The sequence below is a fragment of the Sinocyclocheilus rhinocerous genome, unplaced genomic scaffold (assembly GCF_001515625.1).
Source record: "Sinocyclocheilus rhinocerous isolate Xijiao unplaced genomic scaffold, SAMN03320098_v1.1 scaffold252, whole genome shotgun sequence".
Lineage (NCBI taxonomy): Eukaryota > Metazoa > Chordata > Actinopteri > Cypriniformes > Cyprinidae > Sinocyclocheilus > Sinocyclocheilus rhinocerous.
In genome coordinates, this window is record NW_015625591.1 from 318453 (window position 1) to 325046 (window position 6594).

General features: G+C 36.6%; 2 protein-coding genes across 4 annotated transcripts in view; one reads left to right on the forward strand and one right to left on the reverse strand.

Moving 5' to 3' along the window:
• LOC107757516 (GTPase HRas-like) overlaps nucleotides 1–811 on the reverse strand; it is a 5348-nt gene extending 4537 nt beyond the window's left edge. The window contains exon 1 of the mRNA XM_016575007.1: nucleotides 593–811. The gene's annotated coding sequence lies outside the window, so the exon portion shown is untranslated. The remainder of the gene's footprint in view (nucleotides 1–592) is intronic.
• A 3324-nt stretch (nucleotides 812–4135) lies between these two features.
• Nucleotides 4136–6594, forward strand: part of LOC107757523 (ras association domain-containing protein 7-like) — a 14218-nt gene continuing 11759 nt past the window's right edge. For all 3 annotated transcript variants that reach the window (XM_016575021.1, XM_016575030.1, XM_016575048.1), the window contains exon 1: nucleotides 4136–4346. The gene's annotated coding sequence lies outside the window, so the exon portion shown is untranslated. The remainder of the gene's footprint in view (nucleotides 4347–6594) is intronic.

Below are 6594 nucleotides of genomic sequence, written 5' to 3' on the forward strand. Positions count from 1 at the left end.
ATATATAGTATGGTATTTGTGTAACATACAGAAAAAAATCATATTTATTTTTCCCATTAATGCTGGAATACAATGACATCACCTTTATTGATTTCTCAGACGATGGGCAATGTAAACAACGTGGTCATTTGGATGAGCTGATCTCTGCTAGCCTTACAATACATATAATGGCAAACAATCTATGTGATAATAAGTTTCAAAAACGTCCCTAAACAAACCCCATTAGAGAACAAAAACTAGTCTTAGTCAAACGTCTCTGGTTCTGTTGGTTTAAATGCACTCACTCCTCCTGAATCGACAATTATCCATGCAGAACACCGCTGTATACGAGTATTTGATAGTTGCACAGCTCGCTATAATGTAACAAACTAGAGATGAATGGAATTCAGACGCGCTCACTGATTTGACGCATTTGTTTCGTTTTTCATGTTCACTACTGTAGTAGTAGTTCTCCAGTTTCGAGATGTTGGTGAAATGGTTTATGTCCTGACGCCAACAAAATGTCCCGTCCAGCGTCTGCAAGGAACATTTTGTTGCTGCTGTTATTCCTGCGCGACACACAGCATAGAAAGACAGCGGTTGGACTACTTACTAAACACACGGCGCTGTTCGCTCGTCTCGACGACACAGTCAGCACAAGTCAATAATATGTCGACATCCTTCCCGCTGCTCCTCTCAGACAGCGCATGTTCTTCTTCTTCTCGCGCGGTACAGATTCACTGAAGCAGATGCGATCAACACAAACATTGAATAACGAGCTGCCGGTGTGGGTCGACTGATAGGCAAGCAGAGAGAGAGAGAGAGGGAAGAAAGAAGAAGAGGGCGCTTAGAGCCACAGCACACGCCCAAACCCTGGGTGTCTCAATAGGCTATACACACAACACCACACAGACTCTCTCAGCCTTACTTACAGGTGGGCTGTCTTATGTTGCAAAACACAAAAATCATCTGCTTCTTTCTTTCGTTTTCTTTCTTTCTTTCTTAAACAAACAAACAAATAGTATTAAAAAAACTGTCAATCAGAAGGACATTTCAGATTATAAAACACATTCAATGACTCAACTTTAAAGAAATATATTTTAATTCCTTCTTTGATTTATTACACAACATTGTCTATATATATAATATATATATATTATTGAGTAGTTACAAAAAAATCACTGAAATTAGGGGAATTTCACATAAGACACTCGATCAATGATTCTCTCTCTCTCGCTCTCATTTAGTGTAATTATTTATTTCATCTTTTTCATTATTAAATAAAAATGCCCATATAGCCAATTTGTTTTTCTTTTCTGTTTTTAAGTTTCTTATATACATTGATTTCACACCCACGTTTCAAGAAAATACAGAGTGATAAGCATGTGATGTAAGCATGTGCTATAAATGTGTCATTGCTGTCTTTCTCAGGATAGTGATTTCTTCTCTTTTCATAATATACTTAATTAAAATAAATATGTCTCATGGCTGAGGCACTGAGTGATTTATTATTTCAAAATACTCTTAATTTAATTCTTTAATTTTCAAAATAGAGGTCCACTGAGGTAATTCTCCAAATGGTCCACAAGGTGGCTATCTTTCATCTCCGTAGCCTTAAGGCTCACACTTCCAGTCGCTATTTAAGCTCAAATATATTCCAGACATCTATTATAGTTATGGGACTGCAGTCATCATAAAAACAGAGTCAACAAAGAGTAAAGAAAAATCATACTGCCGTCATTCCCACGCCAATAATCCTTGCGCTTCTTGTCTCCTGCTGCTGAAAGGCAGCCAGAGAGTCACATGGCCTTTTGTATGACGACCAGTGCGCGTTTCATTGGCTGATTTGCTTGAAAAAGCATCCGTCGTCAAGACAACCAAGAGCCGCAGTCCCACTTCACTTGTCTGCTGAGGCCTTGACAAAGTCACACAGATCCTTTTTTACCTTCTGCTTATTGTTTCACTCTCTCCTCTCCTGTGCATCTCAAGAGTTTATAAGAGGTAAGTCAATAGATGTGCCATGTAGTGTGCTGTTAAAAACATAGATGTATATTTTCTTGTGATGAAAGCTTCTTGTAGTAAAAGCTGCAGACAAGATCACACATGATGAGGGGCCCTGAAATATAATGCATGACATTTTATAATTATTTTACATGTTGCATCAGGTAAGTTCAATTTTCTTTCTTTGCTTGTGGCTGATCACTTAACAAAGTAGCCTATGCTATCAAAGAATATAAAAGGAAGAGTTTACTTGAATAATGGTGACTAAGTTGCTACAATTCTTTATCTCTTGAGAGGTTTGGTTTGTTAAATGCATTGTGCTTGGAGCAATTCGTCTCCTCGTTTGTTTCATCCCGGTGTTCATCACTTTCAGACTTTATGCGTGCCATGTCTAACAAGTGCAAGATGTTCCATTGTAGATAGCGGTGGCTGTAGCTGCAGGAGTGATGTGAGCCTGTTCCCCTCTTTGTCATGTAAATTAAGATGGAGTCATCAAGGTGGCCATGTTGATAGTGAAAGCATAAAATAAAGGCAAATGTATCTCTGCAGGCCTTCTCTATCACCTATGCAACAAGTTGGTATAATATATTTAAAATATGAAAAGCACCAGAAAGTTTGCTTGTGTAGCATATGAAGAAAAGGCTGTGTATGTAAATGATTTTTGCAAGCTATGTTGCGTTATATATACAAATATTGTCCGAAGTGCCCATGCAGTTTTGGGATATTATTGGTTGAAGCTTAACCGAATATGTTAACTAAATGCTATTAAGTGCTTTTACTTGCTTTGTTTAGGGAGTTTCGGTTTACATTGAGGGTCTCCGGCCTTTCATGTGTTATTGTAGTCGTTTAATGGGTCATGCAGCGCAACAAGTGTTTAAAACATTTCTAACATAAATGTAGTATTACTATTATCCATACTTGGATTAGAGATTTGGGGTTTTACATTATTTTTAGCATCAGTTGTGTTACAGACATGAATGGAATTGTTTGACTTGTTAAGGAAAGGCTATTACTTTTCTAAATGATCAGACCAGGGCCGTCCTTAGGGGGTGCAACTGGTGCGGCCGCACGTCAAACGGACCGAGGGGGGCCCCGCTCCCTACCTCGCACCGGGTCCTGCGTCAGCTAAGGACGGCCCTGGATCAGACTTAGACTACTGTTCAAAAGTTTGGGTCTGTAACTTTTTTGTAATACTTTTATTTAGCAAGGATGCATTCAATTGATCATAACAGCAGACCCTAAACATTTGAATGGTAGTGTAACCTAGACAAAAATAAAAGCAAAAAATCCCACAGACTTAAATTGAGGTGTCCTGAGACATTGCAGATTATCATAGGGGTTTAGGGTTGGGCTCTTTTGACTTGGGCCAGTGAGCAATTGCCTAGCAACCAGCCAAAACACCTTATCAACCTCATAGCAACATGTTACAAAACACTCAGAAGACCTTAGCAACCACAGCAAGACCCTGGAAATCCCACACAACACCCTAAAATTACAGCAGCAATCATTGCATGGGAAAGCACCACCAATGTTTTGTTTTCCAGAATACGTAAACATCTATTTTTTGTTGTTTTATTCTGACATTTGAAATGTTGCAGTTTAATGTTCCCAAGCAGATTGATGTTCACAGTTTTCAGTGAAACAGTGGGAGAATATTCAACTTAAGATACAATCCAGAACACTCTAGCAACCACTCATAACATCCACATGCTAGCAACTGCACAAAAACACTCAAAACAACATATCTACCCCATAGCAACACCTCGGGATAACTGCCCACAACACCCTATTATTGTCACACCATTCACATTTTTTTACAGACAGGTATCATTTGGAAAGTTATTAGGGGGAAGTTATTCAGTTTATAGAGGAAGTCAAAGCATTTGATCTACATAGGAACACAATGACTACAGTTATGACACATAAATACAATCACAGGCCATGGAATTGAAAAAAAAATTACAGTACTAACTATGTCCTAACTATGCCAGTTTTACAAACTGCTCTAATATCTTTGACAAAATAATGACAGAGAATGAGAGCAAGACAGAGAGATAGAGGGAGATAATGAGAGCACTTTTGCTGGTATTACCTGTGGAGGGGGAGGAGCATGGGAAGGCTGTGGTATGTGTCAGCATTGTGGAGAGCGGAAAGAGAGAGTCACTTTCAACAGACGAAAAGAGTAGTGCGCCATTAATCCTGCTCCTGTAGATACAGGAAAAACAACACCTGTTGGACACCAACATCTGTGTTACAGGTTAACTCTTTGATTTTACATTAGACACGTTTACGACTGTACTTTTTGAAATATATTCAACATGGTAACCAAGAAGGAGGACACACAGAAGCAAGCTTTCAACTCTAAGGTAAATATAGCTTTCCGTCTGACCAGCAGGTTTGTCTAATTAGGCTACGGACTTAAAATACAATGTGCCAAATTGTAGCCAGGTGTTTCCATCATGTCTGGAAAGCAGCTTAAACAAGGGAAATCAGTTGCAATTGTGTTTGGATTATGCCCTTGATTTTAATCAATAACAAGGAAATAGTTTAGAAGATATCAGTAACTAGTAGAAAATAGTTTACAGAAACCTGGTACATAGAATAGGTAAGCTTTTTTTCTATATGGAAGAAGCCTGTTAAAACAAAATAAATAAATAATTGAGGTTACCAGGTTTTGTAAAACCTGCTTTTATTCATGAAAAGAAAAATGCCTGAAGGGAATTAGTCATAATGGTTTAGTCATCATAATTCGACTGTGTATTATCCATGGCTAATGCAGATCATGTATTTTGCTTGACGGCTGGACTGTGTGGATTGTCCGATATAAGCTGTGCTTCTCTTAGTAAAACTGCAGCCTTCAGGTCCTTTGGCTCATCCTGTCACTTGTGTAAACGTAGACCTGTGTAAAAATGCCTGAGTAAATTATTACGGTTTTTCAATTCTGTTGAGTTTTAGTGTTTGTGATTTATGCTTAGTGGTAATGAGGATCCGTTTGGGAACGGGGCTGTAGTATTATTATTTTTAATTTTTTTTGATGTCAAGTTTTTCTGACCATTCTGATCAACTGTTCCTTGAAAATATAAGATCAAAGTATGAGAGACTGGACCAGTACAAAAAAAACTACAAAAAGTTTAATTTCATAAATAAATAGGAATAGAAATAAATAATTTGCAAAGTCTGGAATCAGGCATCCAGATTAAAAACAATCATTTCTCTTTTTTGATACTTTGTTGACAGGTCCTACTGTCATGTATCTTTGCAATATGCTCATGTGACATGAGCCCAACATAAACAGGGCCACAACTAGTTTACCTTGATGTTTTGAAGATTCTTATTTACACAGAGATCAATTACTAATCTACATGAATAGATTCTTCTCCGCAATCTTTCACCTAAATCATTGAAGGAAATATCTGATTAAATTCCATTTAAATTATTCTGCATCTCATTCACCTGACAAAATGATGTCACTTTATTTGGATATGCAAAACAAACTACAGTCACATCTACTGCTGTTCACAAGCTATGTCAGTGAGGGCAGATGCCTGATTTCAAATAACCGACCACCTGCAGGATAGAAAGGTGAATTTTAATCGATGCAGTTTAAATTATGGATCTTGAAACAAGTTTGAAAAACATTAGTGATGAAATCAATGTGTGTAACAAAAGAAAAAAAAGAAAGAAAGAGCAGTCTGATTTATGTTCCTGCAGCTCAAGGCTACGAATCATGTCGTAAATTTAGTGGAGTGGTTGTCTCGCTCTGAGGATAGGTTGAAAGAGAGGACCACTCCCTACATACATTGAGTTTGTGGTTATTCTTTGTGGAAATTCCAATAAATCAGAGATTCTCAATCAGGAACATGCATAATCCAATGGGTACTTAGAAAGATCTAGATTTTTGCTATGTTAAACCTAACGTTATGTTAAAACATATTCACAATATCTCATCTAATTTTTTGTAATGCATTCAATTCATATGGTTTAGAGCAGTGAAGAGGTACTTGAGCATTATTGATGATACTCTGCGGTACAGACAATGAAAAAGGCTGGGAAACTTTAAAAGCAGATGAGCTGAAATAGAAGTGATAACATCTGTCACAGTAGTGTTATTTTAGTATCACTGAGATACTATTATAGTTTTTTGTTAATATTTTGAATTAGATTTTCCACTTTCATGTTAAATTTAGTTAAAGTTTTATTGATTTTGTTTTGTGTTTTTGTCATTTCTATTAATGTTTTTAAATTAAGTTTTACTAATCAAGTTAAAGTGAGAAGTTAACATTTATTTTATTCCAAGTAACGAAAATGTTTTTTTATGGTTTTAGTTTAAGAGTTAGTTAACTATTATAACCCTGTAACAGACTTTTGCTTACACTTCTCACTAGGGCTGGGTATCGATTCAGATGTTCCAATTCGATTCGATTTCGATTTTCGATTCGATATTCGATTTCGATTTTTGATTTCAATTCTCGATTCGATTTGACTATATGAATGAATATAGATATAATACAAATCCTATATTTATAAAAAATGAACAGTGAACATAAGATTACAAATGGTTAATTAATAGGAAATTAAGAGCCACAAACCTGTATATTAAACACTTTTTATTTT